The following is an 18,816-nucleotide window of genomic DNA, read 5'->3' as shown; positions in this document are numbered from 1 at the left end:
ATGGATGCCAACCCAAAATGCTATATCCAGCAAAATTAAGCCTCAGATTTGAAGAGGAGGTAAAAACCTCCCATGATAAACAAAGGTAAAAACCTCCCATGATAAACAAAAGTTAAAAGAATTTACAACTAGAAAGCCAGTGCTACACACTGAAATATTTTATGAAGAAAAGGGGAATACAAATGAAAACCAGTAGAGGGTGAAACTAAACTAGAATAGCATGTCAAAGGAGAATCTAATTTAAAAATTAGAAATAAGTCAGATTGACAGGGAAAAAAAAAAATCACCTCTCCATAACAACACTGAATGTTAATGGACTCAAAAGACACAGACTGGCAGATTTCACCCGGCAATATGCTATTTCCAAGAGACTCGCTTCAAAGATATCCAAGATTGAAGGTCAAAGATGGGGAAAAAAATCTATTATTCACATGAATCTTGTAAACAGAGATTTCTGTTCTTACACATGATGAAGTACACTTCAAGTCAAAAGGTAATCAGAAGGAACAAGAAGTTCCTTTTGTACTGCTTAAGGGAATTATACATCAACAAAACAATTAAATATTTATGCTCCAAACAATGGAGCATCTACATTTAAAACAAACAGACAAACAAAAACCCTTCTCAATATCAAGAATCAAATAGACCACAAAACAATAATACTGGGCAATTTTAACATGCCTCTCTCATCATTAGACTTATCATCCAAAAAAAAAAAAAAAACTAAATAAAGAAACTACAGAAATAAATACAATTTAGACTTAATGGACATAGACTATTTCATCACTGACTGAATATACTTCTCAGCTTCACAAAATACATTTTCCAAAATAAACCGTATTTTAGGACACAAAGCAACTCTCGGCAAATACAAAAAAAAGAATACCCTGCATCAAATCAGATCATAATGGAATTAGAAATCAAGAAAGAAATAGAAATATTCTAACCCTTAGAGATTAAATAATTCACTATGAATGGATAGGAGAAATCAGGAATGAAATACTTAGAGGTAAATGAGAATAATGATGCAACATATGGAAATTTCTGTGACACTATGAAAGTGGTTGTAAGAGGAAAGTTCATAGAATTGAACTCATACATTAACAGAATAGAAAGATACCAAAGAAATAATCTAGCATTATATCAAGGCTCTAGAAAACAAATACATCCCAAAATCAGAAGACAGAAAATAATTAAAATCAGAGCTGAAATCAATGATGAGATAAAAAATTTTTTAAAGATCAGCAAATAGTTATTTGAAAAAATAAAACTGATAAACTCTTAAACAAGCTAACAAAGAGAAAAAAATGCAAATTACTAAAATCCATGATGAAAATAGAGATAGATACTACTGAAATACAGAAGATAATCAGAAGCTATTTTGAAAATCTATACTCCAAATAAGCTAAAATATCTTGAAGATAGTGATAAATTCCTAGAGACATATTACCTACCCAAATTGAACCAGGAGAATATAGAAAATTTACACAAATCAATTTCAAGTAATGAGACTGAAGAAGTCATTGAGAAGCCTACCAACAAAGAAAATCCTAGGACCAGACGGATCCTCTGACAAGTTCTACCAAATCTTTAAAGAAGTGCTAATACCAATCCTCTTCTAATTATTCGACAAAACAGAAAAGGAGGAAACTCTTTCAAACTCATTCTATGAGGCCAATATGGCCCTGATACCAAAACAAGACAAAAACATATCAAGGAAGAAAACCTCATACCAATGTCCTCAATGAACATAGATGCAAAAATTCTCAATAAAATACTGGCAAATCACATACAAAAACACATTAAAAGGAGTGCACCATGAACAAGGTGTTTTCCTCCCAGGGATGCAAGGTTGATTCAACATATGGAAACCAGTAAATGTAATTCATCACATCAATAGACTTGAATAATCATATGATTATCTCAATAGATGCAGAAAAAGCATTTGACAAAATATAGCATCCATTCATGACTAAAACACTAGAAAAAATAGGAATAGGATCATACCTCAACACTGTAAAAGCTACATACAACAAACCCAAGGCCAACATTCTAAAACAGAGGAAAACAAAGAATTCCTTCTAAAAACAGAAATGAGAGAGGGATGCCCACTTTCACCACTTCTGTTCAACAGTCTTCAAATCTCTAACCAAAGCAATGAAGCTAAAGAATGAAATAAAAGGAATAAAAATAGGAAAAAGAGGTAAAACTAGCACTGTTTGCCAACATGAGGCTATATTTGGAAGATTAAAAAAAAAAAAAGCACCAGAAAACTTCCAGAACTCAAATGAATTCAGCAAAGTATCAGAATAAAAATTAACACTCAAATCAATTGTGTTTCTATATTCCAATGACAAATCAGCTAAAAGAGATATTAGGAATACCATCCCATTCACAATAACATAAAAAAAAATAGTACCTGGGAATCAAACAAGATGTGAAAGACCTCTACAATGAAAATTATAGAACACTAACGAAATTGAGGAAGACCTTAGAAGATGAAAAGGTCTCCCATGTTCTTAGCTAGGTTTAGTTAATATTGTCAAAATGGTCACACTACCAAAAGCACTATAGAGATTCATTGCAACTTTAATCAAAATTTCAATGATGTTCTTCTTGGAAATAGAAAAAGTAGTTGTAAAATTCATTTGGAAAAATAAGAGGCCCAGAATAATCAAACAATCTTTAGTGAGAAAAGCGAAGCAGGAAGCATCACAATATCAGACCTAAAATTATACCATAGAACTGTAGTAACTAAAACAGCATGGTATTGGCACTAAACCAGGCAAGACCACCAGTGGAACAGAATAGAAGACAGACAAACCCACACAAATACAGTTATACTAGACAAAGGCACCGTTTAGATTGGATACAAGCTAACCTCTTCAACAAATTGTGCTAGGAAAACTAGAAATTCACATGTAAAAGAATGAAATTTGACCCTTCTTTCTCACCTTGCACAAAACTCAACTCAAAGTGGATCAAGGAACTAGGTGTTAGACCATAAGCCCTGCACATACTAGAAGAGATGTTACTCTAAACACTCCAACCTATCAGCTCAGGAACTGACTTCCTTAATAAGATCCCTAAAGCCTAAGAAGTAAAATCAAGAATCAGTAAATGGGATGGTATCAAACTAAACTTCACAGCAAAAGAAACAATCAAGAGTGGAGAGTGAGCCTACAGAATGAGAGAAAATTTTTGCCACCTGCACCTTAGAGAATTTCCTAGATATATAAAGAACTCAAAAAACTTACACAAAAAAAAAAAAAAAAAAACCAAAACAAAACAAAACCCTAGTCAATAAATGGGCAAAGGAACAGAATAGACACTTAACAGAACAAATATGACTGATCAACAAATAGATGAAAACATGTTGAACATCTCTTGCAACTAGAAAATGCAAATTAAAAATACACCAAGATTCCATCTCACTCCAGTCAGAATGGTAATTACCAAGAATACAAGTAAAAATAAATGTTGGTGAGGAAGTGGGGAAGAAGGTAAACTCATCCATTGCTGGTGGGACTGCAATTTGGTACAACCGCTCTGCAAAGCAGTATGAGATTCCTCAGAAAAATTAAAATGGAACTACCATTTGACCCAGTTATCCTACTTCTTGGTATATACCCAACAGATTTAAAAATCAACATACTACAGTGAGGCTACTACATCAAAAAGTTTATAGCAGCTCAATTCACAATAGCTAAAATATGGAACCAACCTAGGTGCCCATCAATATAAATGGATAAAGAAAATGTGGTGTGTATGTACACACACATACACACACACACGTACACACACAGAGTATTACTCAGTCATATAGAATGACTATGACATTTGTCAGCAAATAGATGGATCTGGAGACCATTACACTAAATGAAGTAAGCCAGCCCCCCAAAAAGCCGAAGGTCAAATGTTTTCTGTTATGTGGAAGCCAACCCACAATAAGGGAGTGTGAGAGGACGAATAGGAGTGCAGCAGATTCAGCAATAGGCAATGGAGAGGGGAGAGGCAGAGAGACAGCATAATGAATCTGATATAATTTTCCCATATACATATGAAAACAGTGAATCCCATAACCATGTACGTCCATAATGGAATTCTAACTAGAATAAGCTATTCCATGCTTGTATAATTCATCAAAATGGATTCTGCTGTCATATATAACTAAGAAGAACCAATAAATATATTTTTTTTAATTTAATAAAAGTTCTTACCTATCAACAACCTTGAATGTAAACAGACTAAATTCTCCAAGTGAAAGATAAACTGGCTGAATGGATAAAAATACCAAGCCCAACAATATCCTGCTTAAAAGCAATTTACTTTGAATGAAGCCACACAGACTGAAACCAAAAGGATGGAAAATGATACGCTAAGCAAATTGGAACCTAAAGTCAATAGGAAAAAGCTATATGTAAATCTAAAATAGTCTAAGACAACTACTGGAGAAGTGGCAAAGGTTACTATATCCTAATCAAGGTATCAATTCGACAAAAGGTAATGATTACAAACCTGTGTGCACCTAATGCTGGGGCAACCAATTTTATATAATAAACACTATTAGACCTAACAGGAGACAAGTTCCAAAACAATGAGGGATTTCAACATTCCACTACCAATGGACAGATTATCTAGACAAAAGAAATAAAAACAAAGAAACAATTAAACTACTATACATTAAATGTATTCAACATTTATAGAACACTCAATCCAACTTCTGCAGAATACCCTTTTTTCCATTGGAATGTTCTCTTTAATGGACCGTGTGTTAGGCCACATAACCAGCTTTATTAGTACATTTAAATTATAAAGGATTTTGTTTCCATTGTGGCATACTCCTTCATATAAGTTCACACTTTAATCCCCTTCCCCTTTTTTAGCAGTTTTCTGCTATTTTCATGACATCCCCCCTCCCAAGACTCCACATATGATAAAAAATTTGTAGTACTTGTCTGTGTCTGGCTTATTTTGCCATAATGGTCTCTATTTCCATCTATTTTCCTTTAAATGACATTTCATTCTTTTATGGCTGAATACTATACCACCATGTATATGTAAAATGTTTTCTTTATCCATTCTATTGCTGGTGGGCACCTAGGTTGATTTTATAACTTAGTTACTATGAATTGTGCCAAGATAAACATGGTTATGCAGGTACCTCTATGATTCTATAATATGCTGGCTGTAGTTCCTCGGGTACATGAAAACTGGTAGAGCTAGATCATATGGTAGTTTAATTTTTAGTGTTTCAAGGAACCTCCATATGGATTTCAATATTGACTGTACTAATTTATAATCCCACCAACACCAGGTAAGGATACTTTCCCTCTGCATCCTTGCGAAGTGTCCACACATTATGCCACTTCTAGATCAGAGAGTTCAGATTACTTTTCTTTCTGTGACTGTTTCCATGTCAAGTCTGTTCTCTTTATGTTTTTCCCTTTGTGTTACCCTTCTGTGTTCTGGAGACATGACTCAGGCTTGGTGCTAATGTGTACTTTCTTCCCTTCTGTTCCAAAGATAAGAATTTGTATCTCTCCAAGTCTGACTGGCCAATATTGAACTTCAGGGAATTCTTTGTTACTGAATAGATGCTTTCCAAATGATTCCATTCCAAGCTACAGAAAAGCTGGAAGGGGGCCACTTGCCTCTACTTTGCCCTCTTGGCTCCTCCCTCTTGCCTCCAAAACCAGTCTTCAAGTTCAAAAACGTTGAAATGATGACTACCTGCATTTTAACTGATTATAATAGACTAAAATCATAAGAAAATAATTTTTAGAAATGACACCAATGCATGGAAACTGAACAATCTACTATTGAACAGTATTTCATTAAGGAAGTCAAAAGTGAAATTTTTAAAAATTCGTAAAGCAAATGAAAATGGAAACAAAACATACCAAAATTTGTCACATAGGAAAAGCAGTACTGAGAGGGAAGTTTATGAGTATTTACATCTTAAAATAGAAATATTTCAAGCACATTAACTATGCATCTCAGGATATAGAAAAGAACAAATCCCCAAATTAGATAGGAAGAAATATTAGTGAAGAAATAAAAATACAGCTTAAAAGATATAAGCTTTATATATGATTTATTGAAATGTATAAATGCATTCTACTGTCATGTACAATTTTAAAGAGTTTATAAGAGAATTTTGAAAAAAAATGAAACTAGCCAAAAAAAAAAAAAAAAAAAGACAAAAATAAAATTAGAAGGGAAAGAATATTGAAATCAATACCATAGAAATACAAAGAATTATTCAGGAACATTTTGAAAAATTGCCTAACAAATTGGAGAATTTAGAAGGACAATTTTTTTTTACATGTTGTTTCTCTATTTGTACATGGAGTCAAGGCATACCATTTGTGTAATCATAAATTTACATAGGGTAATGATGTTTGATTCATTATTTTTTTCCCTTTCCCCCACCCCTCCCACCCCTCTTTTCCCTCTATACAGTCCTCCTTTCCTCCATTCTTACCACCCTCCTTTTCCCTAACCCTAAACCTAACCCTAACCCTAATGCTAATGCTAACACCTCCCACCCCCCATTATATGTCCTCATCTGCTTATCAGCGAGATCATTCGTCCTAGAAGGACAATTTTTTTGAGATAAAACTCATCAAAACTCAACAGGGGAAATAAAAGCCCACATAAATAATCCAGTAACAACTAACGAGATTGAGTCAGTATGAAAAAGATTACCAAAAAATTCAGGGAATTGATGGCATCACTGCTGAATTTCCCCATGCTCTTAGATAGGAACAAATGCTAATTACCAACAATCTATTCCACAGAATTGAGAAGCAAAGAGCACTTCCAGATTATTCTGTAAGACCAGCACCACCTTTCTTTGAAAACCTGGCAGGGTGGGAACAAAAATCTATAGGTCAATTGTCTAAGGAACACAGATGCAGAAGTCCAACAAAATTCCAGATTATTAAATTCAACAGTACATCAAAGATTAAACACCATGATCAAATTGGTCATCCCAGGGATGCAAGAATGGTTCAATATGCATAAAGCAATACATAAAAAATTAAAAACAGAGTGAACAGTCTCATCACTTTAATATATGCAGGATGAGTATGATAACTTATCCCAGGAGAAAAAGATGAACAAAACAGAAGCACAACTCTCAGAAATTACATACTCAGTAAACAAAGTACAAATATATAGTATTGATATGAAAAAGTAGCTCTTCTCTGCAAAAACCTGAATACTAAAAAAAATGGAAAGACCCACATGTTCATGGAATAGAATAGTTAAAATGTCCATGTTATATGAAGAAAGAGATTCAGTGGAATCCACACCAAAATACCATTGACATTCTTTGAAGAACTAGAAAAAAAAAAAATGCATGAAAGTCCCTGAGGAATAAAAGCACTCCTGAGCAAAAAGAACAAAGCTGGACATATCACAACACCCGATTCTGAAGGTACTACAGAAACAGTATTCAAATAGCATGAAATTGGCATAAAAACAAACACAAACAGAATAGAGATCCCAGAAATAAAGCTATGCATCCAAGTCACCCAATGTTGAAAAACACATCACATACATTAGAGAAAAGATACCCTCATAAATCAATGTTCTGGGCAAACATGTCCACATGAAGACTGAAACATAACATCTTTGATTCTATACAAAACTCAACTCAAAATGGATCAGAGACCTAAATGTAAGACCCAATAACTATTCTAGAAAAAAAAAAATAAGCACTTTAAGACATCAGTACAGGAAATCACATCTTGAAGAGGAAGTAAGCACAAAGTAAGTTTGATGATATAAAAAGTTTATGTAATCAACAGTGTTCCTATAGGAAACCTAAAGAATTGGACAAAGGAATTACCAATTATTCATCTGAAAGAAGATCAATATACAGAATACAAGAAACTAAGAAACAGCTAATAAAACCAAGTAATCCTTCAAAAAAATGAACAAATGATCTGAATTTATACTTCTCAAAAGAACATTAATGTCTAAGAAATATGAGAAAATGCTCAATGTGATTACCTATCAGAAAAATGCATATAAAAACTGCAAAGAGATACCATGTCACCACAGTTAAAAGGCAAGTATTTTTTTAAAAAAGGGAAGAACTATTCTGTATAAGATGTGGAGGAAAGAAAGGAATATGGTTCAGATGGTAAATTAATCCAGCCACTATGGAGAATATGAAAGATGCTAAAACTACATGATACCTACCCTATCATCCAACTATCTCTGCCATGGGTATATCTCCAAATGAAATTAGCATACCAAGAGGTACCTGCATTCCCTTGTTTGTTGAAGCATCGTTCACAAAGACCAAGATGTGCAACCAGTCTAAGTGCTAATCAACATAGAAAATGTCATAAACATACACATGCACACACGCGTGCACACACACACACACGTGCATGAAACCCCAGAATGAAGAAGCATGAATTGTTATCTGCAGCCAAATCAATGAACTGGAGGATATTACTCAAGTACAAGTGAGCCAAACACAGATGAGTACCACACGATCTTCCATTGTGAGAAGTAAAATAGCTCAACCTAGAATAAGCTAGAATAATGATTGCTGGGAATTTATAAGGGTGTTAAGATATGGAAGAGTGGTTGCATATGATAAATGGATGCTTTATTCATGTCAATATATATCACACAACTCTAATACATGTACAATTGATGTGTTTTAACAAAAACATAAGGAGCTCAGGAAAAAGATGTTACAAGCAATTTTATAGAATGCAAACTATTATAAAACACTAAGAAACCGGAAAACCCAGATGGAATGGGAAGATTCTGGATACATTGTGGCCTACCAAATTGAACCAAGGTATTTTCTGTCATGTTGAAAATGAGATTAAATCAGTAAGAAAGTCTTCCGACAAAGAAAAACCCAGGACTCCATGGCTTCCTGCTGAATTTCCCAAGAGGCAGTACTGTCACTTCTCAAATACATAGAATGGAAAAGGGAATCTTTCAAACTTATTTTTTAAGAGTACCAAAGTCTGATGAAGACACAACCATATAGGTCAACATAGATGCCAAAAATCCTCAGCAAAGTACCAGCAAGTGGAATTCAATAACACACAGAAACATCATTTAGTATGATCAAATTGTCTTAGTACAGGGATACAATGCTGGGTCAACGTATGCAAATAAATAAATGTATCACATTTACAGAATGAAGGGTAAAATTTTATGTGGTCTCCAAAGACACATTTAAAAAAAAATCCAAGTTGCAGAATTTTAAAAAAAGCATATTGTAAAATTCATGTCTTTGTGATAAAAGTCCTGAACAGTTTAACAGACATATCATACCTCGACTATATAAGAAAGGCTATACCAGCACAGTCAACCTCATGCCAAATGGGGAATAACAAAGCATTTCTTCTACCACCAGGAAGGAACAAGCATGTCAATTGTCACTGCTTTTATATACTATAGTACTAGAAGTTTTAGCCAGGGCACTTACGCTGGAGGAGGAAACAAAGGGCAAATTAACAGGGAGGGAAGAATTGAAATTATCCATATTTGCAGGTTATACGATTTTATACACAGAAAATCCTAAAGATTCCAAATACTATTAAACCAATCTTGTAAAGTAGAATACAAAATTAACATAGAAAACCCAGTAGCTCTTCTATACCTAACATCAAATTTGATGAAAACAAAGTTATAATAAAGTCAATCCTTTCAAAGTAACCAAATAAATACCCAGGAATGAACTTCACTATTAAGTGATTGACAATTACAAAGCAGTGATGAAAGAAATGAAAGATGAAATTGCAAGGACTTCCATGTTCTGATTGAAAGATTATTGCTAAAATGTCCACAACAATCTACAAATCAATGCAGTACACACCAAAATAACATTCACAGAACTAGAAAAAAGCAATGCTGATATTCATATGGAAGCACAAAAGACCCCAAATAGTGAGTCATTGGGAGCAAAATGAACAAAGCTAAACATATTGCAAACCCCGATTTTGAAATGTTCTGTAGAAACAGCATTCAAGACAGCATGAAACTGGCATTAAAAAAAATCAGACACAAGAAACAGAATAGAGATCTCAAAATAAACTCATATATCCAAGTCATCAGAGTCTTAAATGCACTAAAAACATACATTGGAGAACAGATAACCTCACTGACAAGTTGTTCTGGGGAAACTACATATCTGCATACATACAACCCAGACACTGACAATTACCCCACTTGTGACTTAAGACTTATTACCTGAAAGAGAAGGTGAAATCCAAAGAGTTGGGTGACCATCTAACAAGATGGGAGCCCCAGAATCTGGCATGGCAGAATATCTCCTTGACAAGCATACCCTGGGAGACAGTGATAATGAGAGCCAAGATTTAGGCTGACTTCCCATAGTCATGGAAGCTATTTCCTGGGTTACCAAGGCAGTGCATGCATGTTGGGGTTACCTTCACTTTTTCTGCATCTAATACCAAAACATCCAGTTAAGTTCTTTAATTTGAACCATTTATTCAAATAAATTTGGTACCTCCACCCACCAAAAAATAATCAACTCAAAATGGGAACATGAACCTAAATTTAAGACCTGAAATTCTGAAAAAATTGGAAGAAAATATATTTGAAACACTTTAAGACTTTAGAACAGATGATTTTTCTGGATAGAAGAAAACAAAAAAAAATTGGGATGACATCTATATAAAAATGCTTCTGTACTGGAAAATAAAAATCTCGGAGTGAGGAGACAATATACACAGTGAGAAAATTTGCCATCTAGTCACCTGAAAGACTTAAATCCAAATGGATAGACTTAAATGTATATAAAAAAATACACCTAATCTTAATTTTAAAATGAGCAAATGATCGACTACACAAAGGAAGCATCACTAAAAGGCAACAAATGAGAATACTAACATCATCATGGCAAAGAAATTAAAGCTATAATGGGATGCCACATAATGACAGTTAAAAAGGCTCAAAGTGCCAGAAAGGGTGTAAGAGAGAACTTCCTCACTATTGCTGGGAATGCAGCTAGCACACCCACTAAACATTATGGCAGATCCTCAAGAAACTAAAAATGGATCTACCATATCATCTATTCACTTCACTCTGGGATATATCTCCAAAGGAAATGAAATCAGCATATCAGAGAGAGAACCTGCATGCTCACTTTTATTTTGGCACTAATTAAGAGCAAAAATACGGAATCATCCTTTAAGTTCAGCAACAGGAGTTATGGATAAAGAAAATGTGGTATTTACACAACATGTAAATATCACCCAACTGCAAGGAAAAATGAAATCTGTCATTTTCAAAAAATGAATGAAACTAGAGGCCATTGAGTAAGATCAGTCACACAGAGATAAGTACCATGTATTTATTCTTCATCATAGAAAATAAAATAACTCGACCAGGTAGAACAACAACTACTGGGGATTTGGGAGAATGTCAGGGCATGGAAGGGTGGATGTATATGAACAATGTACACTTTATTCATATATGGAGATATTGCACTGAAACTTATATGCATACTTAAAATTCAGTTGGATGAGTGTTTAGCACATGCACTAAACGTTATGGCAGATCTTCAAAAAACTAAAAATGGATCTACCATATCATCTATCCATTCCACTCTGGGGATTTGGAAGAATGTCAGGGCATGAGTAAATATGGTATATATACATGTAATGCAATCATATAGACAAAGATGAAGTCCTGTCATTTGTAGCCAAATGGGTGCAACCCAGGGGACAGTAAAGTGAAATAGACACAGAACAAGTCTTGCATATTCTCTTTCACCTGCAGATGCTAAAAAGCCTTGTCCTGAGAGACATGATTACTGGGGATTTGCAATGTTGTGAGGGTGCGAGGGAGTGGAAGAGCAGTGGTTGTGTATGATCAATGGATGCTTTATTCATATGTGGAAATACCAAACCGAACCCCCTAGTACATGCGATTTGTGTTAATAAAATAGCAATGAACACAGGAGATCTTACTAATGATAATACAAAGGATTATTATGAAGTACTATATGCTAAACAGTTGGAAAACCCAGAAGATATAGGTAAGGTGTTCAGAATGTGCTCAAATAGAACCAAGATACAAAAAACACCGGAATAAGTCACTGAGATTGAATCAGTTAGAAAATAAGCACTGAAACAAAGGCTAGGACTGCATGGTTTCACTGAATTTCCCCAAACTTTTAAAGAGAAAGTACAATTCTTCTTAAACCATTCCATAGAATTGAAAGGGAGGGAAATCTTCAAAACTTTTTTTTAACTGAAATTCTAATTTATTAATCTTAATCTTAGTGCCATCTATAGAGTTTGATGATAAATTTCCCTTTTCTGACCTGACAATCTTTTTTTTTCTTTTTCACACTTTTTTTTTTAATAATTTATTTTGATTCATTGTAAACAACTGGGTAAAACTTATTTCTCTGGTTGTCCATGAAGTAGAGTCTTACCATTTGTGTTATCATACATGTACATAGGGTGATGATGTTTGTCTCAATCTGTTATTTTTCTCTTCCCCCCACCCCTCCCACCCCTCTTTTCTCTATACAATCCATCCTTCCTCCATTCTTGCCTCCCTCCCACCCCCCATTATGTATCATCATCCACTTATGAGAGAGATCATTTGTCCTTTGTTTTTTGGGATTGACTTATCTCACTTAGCATGATATTCTCCACTTGCCTGCAAATGCCATAATTTTATTATTCTTTATGGCTGAGTAATATTCCATTGTGCATATATATCACAGTTTCTTTATCCATTCATCAATTGAAGGGCATCTGGGTTGGTTCCACAATCTAGCTATTGTGTTTTGAGCAGCTATGAACATTGATGTGGCCGCATCACTGTAGAATGCTGATTTTAAGTCCTTTGGGTATAGATCAAGAAGTGGGATAGCTGAGTAAAATGGTGGTTCCATTCCAAGTTTTCTAAGGAATCTCCACACTGCTTTCCAGAGTGGCTGCACTAATTTGCAACCCCACCTGCAATGTATGAGTGTACCTTTTTCCCCACATCCTCGCCAACACCTATTTTTGCTTGTATTCTTGATAATTACCGTTCTAATTGGGGCGAGATGAAATCTTAGGGTAGTTTTAATTTGCATATACCTTATGGCTAGAGATATTGAACATTTTTTCATATATCTTTTGATTGCTTGTAATCTTCTGTGAAGTGTCTGCTCATTTCCTTAGCCCATTTGTTGATTGGGTTATTTGTATTCTTGGTGTAAAGTTTTTGAGTTTTTTATAGATTCTGGAGATTAGTGCTCTATCTGAAGTATATGTGGCAAAGATTTTCTCCTACTCTGTAGGCTCTCTCTTCATATTGCTGATAGTTTTCTTTGCTGAGAAAGTTTTTTAGTTTGAATCTATCCCAGTTATTGATTCCTGCTTTTATTTCTTGTGCTGTGGGAGTCATGTTAAGGAAATCTGATCCTAAACTGACATGAAGATTTGGACCTACTTTTTCATCTATAAGGTGCAGGGTCCCTGGTCTGATTCCAAGGTCCTTGATCCATTTTGAGTTGAGTTTTGTGCAGGGTGAGAGAGAGGGGTTTATTTTCATTCTGTTGCGTATGAATTTCCAGTTTTGCAAGCACCATTTGTAGAACAGGCTATCTTTTCTCCATTGTATGTTTTGGCACCTTTGTCTAGTATGAGAAAACTATTTATTTGGGTTTGTGTCCATGTCCTCTATTCTGTACCATTGATCTATCTGTCCATTTTGGTGCCAATACCATGCCTTTTTTGTTACTATTGTTCTGTAGTATAGTTGGAGTTCTGGTATTGTGATACCTCCTGCTTCACTCTTCCTGCTAAGGATTGCTTTAGCTATTCTGGGTCTCTTATTTTTCCAAATGAATTTCATGATTGCTTACTCTATTTCTATGAGGTACATCATTGGGATTTTAATTGGAATTGCATTTAATTTGTATAGCACTTATGGTAGTATGACCATTTTGACAATATTAATTCTGCTTATCCAAGAACACAGGAAATCTTTCCATCATCTAAGGTTTTCTTTAATTTTCTTTAGTGTTCTATAATTCTCATTGTAAAGGTCTTTCACCTCTTTTGTTAGATTGATTCCCAAGTATTTTATTCTTTTGATGCTATTATGAATGGGATAGTTTTCCTAATTTCTCTTTCAGAGGATTCATCACTTATGAATAAAATACATTAGATTTATGAGCATTGATCTTATATCCTGCTACTTTACTGAATTCATTTATTAGTTCTAGAAGTTTTCTGGAGGAGTTTTTTTGCTCCTCTAAATATAGAATCATGTCATTGGCAAATAGGGATAGTTTGAGTTCTTTTCCTAGTCACATCCCTTTAATTTCTTTGCTGTAATTGCTCTGGCTAGAGTTTCAAGGACCATATTGAATAGAGGTGGTGAAAGAGAGCATCCCTGCCTTGTTCCAGATTTTAGGGGGAATGCTTTCAGTTTTTCACCATTTAGAATGATATTAGCCATGGGCTTAGCATAGATGGCCTTTACAATGTTGAGGAATGTTCCTACTATCCCTATTTTTTCTAGTGTTTTGAGCATGAAGGGATGCTGTATTTTATCAAATGCTTTTTCTGCATCTATTGAAATAATCATGTGATTCTTAACTTTAAGTCTGTTGATATAGTGCATTACATTTATTGATTTCTGGATATTGAACCAATCTTGCATCCCTGGGATAAAACCCACTTGATTGTGGTGCACTGTCTTTTTAATATGTTTTTGTATGTGATTTGCTAAATTTTGTTAAGAATTTTTGCACCTGTGTTCATTGGTGATATTGGTCTGAAATTTTCTTTCCTTGACGTGTCTCTGTCTGGTTTTGGTATCAGGGTGATATTAGCTTCATAGAATGTCTGTCATGATATTTCCTTTTTCATCCTGAATTTTAGTAATCTGAGTTTTTTCTCTTTGTTAGGGTGGCTAAGGGTTTATCAATTTTAATTTTTCAAAGAACCAACTTTTTATTTTGTCAATTTTTTCAATCATTTCTTTTGTTTCAATTTCATTGATTTCAGCTCTGATTTTAACTATTTCCTATCTTTTACTACTTTTGGTGTTGATCTATTCTTTTTCTAGGGCTTTGAGCTGTAGTTTTAGGTTGTTTATTTGCTGACTTTTTCTTCTTTTATTGAATGTGCTCCATGAAATGAATTTTCCTCTTAGTACTGCTTTCATAGTGTACCAGAGATTTTGATATATTGTATCTTTGTTCTCCTTTACTTCTAAGAATTTTTTATTTCCCCCCTGATGTCTTCTGTAATCCGTGCATCATTCAATAGCAAGATGGCTGGCTCAACATATGCAAATAAGTAATATTACATTAATAGAATGAAGAGTAGAAGACTATCATTACAATAGATACAGAAAAGCACATGATAAAACCAATTGTGTCTTCATGATAAAAGCCTCAATTTAAGGAACATACCTCAACATAATACTAAAAACACACAGGTGACATCATAACAAAGGGGGATAACAAAGAATATATCCTCTAACATCAGGAAAAGACAAGCATGGCTACCATCACTGCTCTAAATATATAGTACTAGAAGATTTTGCTAGGTTAAAGAAATAAAAGGCATGCAAACAGGAAGGGATGAACTCAAATTATCTGTTTGCAGATACAATTCTATAAGAAAAAAACTCAATTACTTCATTTAAAGTTATTAGCATAGTTAAATGAGTTCAGTAAAGTAAAAGGATGCAAATAGCTTAACAATTTTTAAAAAGTTATTGTTCTTTTCAGTTATACATAACATTAGTATTCATTTTGACATAATTATAAAAGCATAGAATATAATCTGCTCTATAGCCCACAGTACTTCTCTTTTCCCTCCTATGTTTCATGTTATTCATAGTTTTTTTTTTTTTTTTTTTTTTTTTTTTTCTTTTTTTTGGTATGGAGTATTGAACCCGGGGGCACTCAACTAATGAGCCACATCCTCAGCCCTTTTTGTTTTATTTAGAGACAGGGTCTAAGTTGGTGAGGTTGACTTTGAACTTAAGATATTCCTGCCTCAGCCTCCTGAGCCTCTGGGATTACAAGCCTGTGCCACCGTGTCTGGCAGTTTTTCATTCATTAGTGCCTTGTTGACATACTAGTGAGATTCACTGTGATATATTCATATGTACATAGGAAAGTTAGGTCAGATTCATTCCACTGTTCTTCCTTTATCCCATTCCACCTCCCTTCCCATCAATCCCTTTCCTGTTCTCTAATCTTTCTTCTGTTTTGATGGAATTCCCTCACTTATTTTGGACTAGCTTTCACATATCAGAGGAAACATTTGACCTTTGACTTTCTGGGTCTGGGTTATTCCACTTAGTGTGATAATCTCCAGTTCCATCCAGTTACTGGCAAATGCCATAATTTCATTCTTTATGACTAAGTATAACTCCATTGTGCATACACATACAACATTTCTTTAATCCATTCATCTATTGAAAGGCAATGTGAGGGCAGAAGGGGGTGGTTGGTTCCATAGCTTGGCTATTGTGAATTGTGTGGCTATCAACTTTGATGTGACTGCATCCCTATAGTATATCCATGAACTAAAACCAGTAATAAATTTGATGAGAAAAATCATGAAATTCATCCCATTCACAGTAGCTAAATACACATAGGAATAAATTTTACTAAGGAAGTCAAAGACCTCTACAATGAAAATCACAGAACACTGATGAAGAAAATTGAATACAACACTAATTTGAAAGACTAAACATTCAGATAAGAATACATTGTCAAAATATCCATATACACATTCAATACAATCCCCATCAAAACACTTATGACATTCTCCACAGAATTAGAATAATCCCGATGTTCACGTGGAGGCATAAAAGACTCTGAATGCCAAAGCACTCTTGAATAAAAAGGAACAAAGTTGGACACGTCAGTACTTAAGACATATTGCACATAGTATCCAAAACAGTAATTCTGGCCTAGAAACAGAAACAGACCCATGGATCACAGAACTTCCAGGAAGAAACCCACCCATTTACTGCAACTGATCTTCCACCTTTACACACATTTCAGAAAGGACAGTCTTCAAAATGTGGTGCTGAGAGAATTGGATAGCCACATGGAGAAGACAAACTTGACCTTGTCTTCATCATGTATTAAGACCAACTACAATAAACGGAAGACCTGAATAGGGAAAGCACTTGGTCCAAGCGATTTTTTTGCACAGGGCCCCAGAACTATAGGAAACAATAACCGATAGATGGGATGACAATGAACTTGAAAACTTCTGCACAGCAGTGAAAAGTATCAAAGATTCAGCCTACAGAGTAGGAGAAAATATTTGCCAACTCTTCATCTGACAGAAGGTTAATACCCAAGTCGTATAAAGAACTTGAAAAATATAACAATTAAAAATGGGCACGTGATCTGAATACTTAAAAGAAATGCTAATGGTCAATAAATACATAGGCTGTATGTTACTTGCCATCAAAGACACGCAAATCAAAACTATCACAAGGCACCATATTACCACAGTTAGAAAAACTTATGAAAAAACAAATGCTGGCAAGAATGCTGTGGAAAAGAACTCCTGTATACTTTTGGTGTGAACATAAAGTCGTACCACCATTTTGGGGAATCTTCCAATATATAAAACTAGACCTGCCATAAGATCCAGCTATCCTACTCCAGGATTTATCTCCAAAGAACAAGACACTGTGATACCAAAGACATGCCTGCATGCTCAAGTTTATTGTGGATGTATTCACAGTAATTAAGATGTAGAATCATTCAAGTATCAACAGATTGATGGATAGAGAAAATGTTCCATATATAGAGTATTACCCAGCCATTAAGAATGATGAACTCCTCTCATTTACAGCAAATGTGTGCAACCGAAGGACACTTGGTGAAATTATTCATATATAGAGAGACAAGTAACATATGTTCTCTTCATTTGTGTAAACTAAAAAAAAAAAGACTTGTCCCAATAGTCGAATAGTTATTACTTAGGATTGGGAAGAGTGGGGGTTCAGGGAAGGGTGGAAGAAGTGTTGTTGAACATGATCAATGCATACTATAAGCATTTTTGGAAATTTCACACTGAGCCCCATTAGTATGTTAATAATCATAAAATAATTGAGAATAAATTTGGAGATATTACAACCAATACCACAAAAATACAAAGGTTTAGTGGGGATTATTATGAAAAAACATACTGAAAAATTGGAAAACCTAGAAGAAATGGAGAAATTTCTGGACACATGACCCAACAAAAATAAAAGGAACAAGGAGGACATAACATCTTGATTTGACTAAATAATGAGATTGACTCAGTAAGATAGTCTTCCAACAGAGAAAAGTCCAGGACTGGATAACAGGCAGTCTTTCACATGTAGCCTCTAAAAAACAGACTTGGAAGTAAAATGGTTACTGGGGTGTGGAAAGTGTGATCAATGCATGCAGAATGTTTGAGTGGATATGTGCATGGGACCCCATAAATATGTACAATTTATGTTAATGAAAGTATTCATATGTTTGTAAACAGGAGATACCCACCCACATGAGTGACTATGTATACTATCCCTGGACAGATACCATTAACAATCAAACTACAAATAAACTGAGCCACATATAAGGTGTGTCTACCCAATTTTATACAAGTGAAAATCCAAACAAATAGAAAATATTCTGATGCTAATTCACAATAAGGGGGTCTAGGGAAGAATAGAGTTACTTTAGGTAGAGGAGTGAAGGGAGGGGAAGGGGTATGGGGGTAGGTAGTAGAGTAAACAGACATTATTACCCATATACATAAATGACTTCATGACCATGCATGA

This window comes from Sciurus carolinensis, chromosome 12, assembly GCF_902686445.1.
Source record: "Sciurus carolinensis chromosome 12, mSciCar1.2, whole genome shotgun sequence".
NCBI classification, from domain to species: Eukaryota; Metazoa; Chordata; class Mammalia; order Rodentia; family Sciuridae; genus Sciurus; species Sciurus carolinensis.
This window is presented reverse-complemented; position numbering follows the sequence as displayed.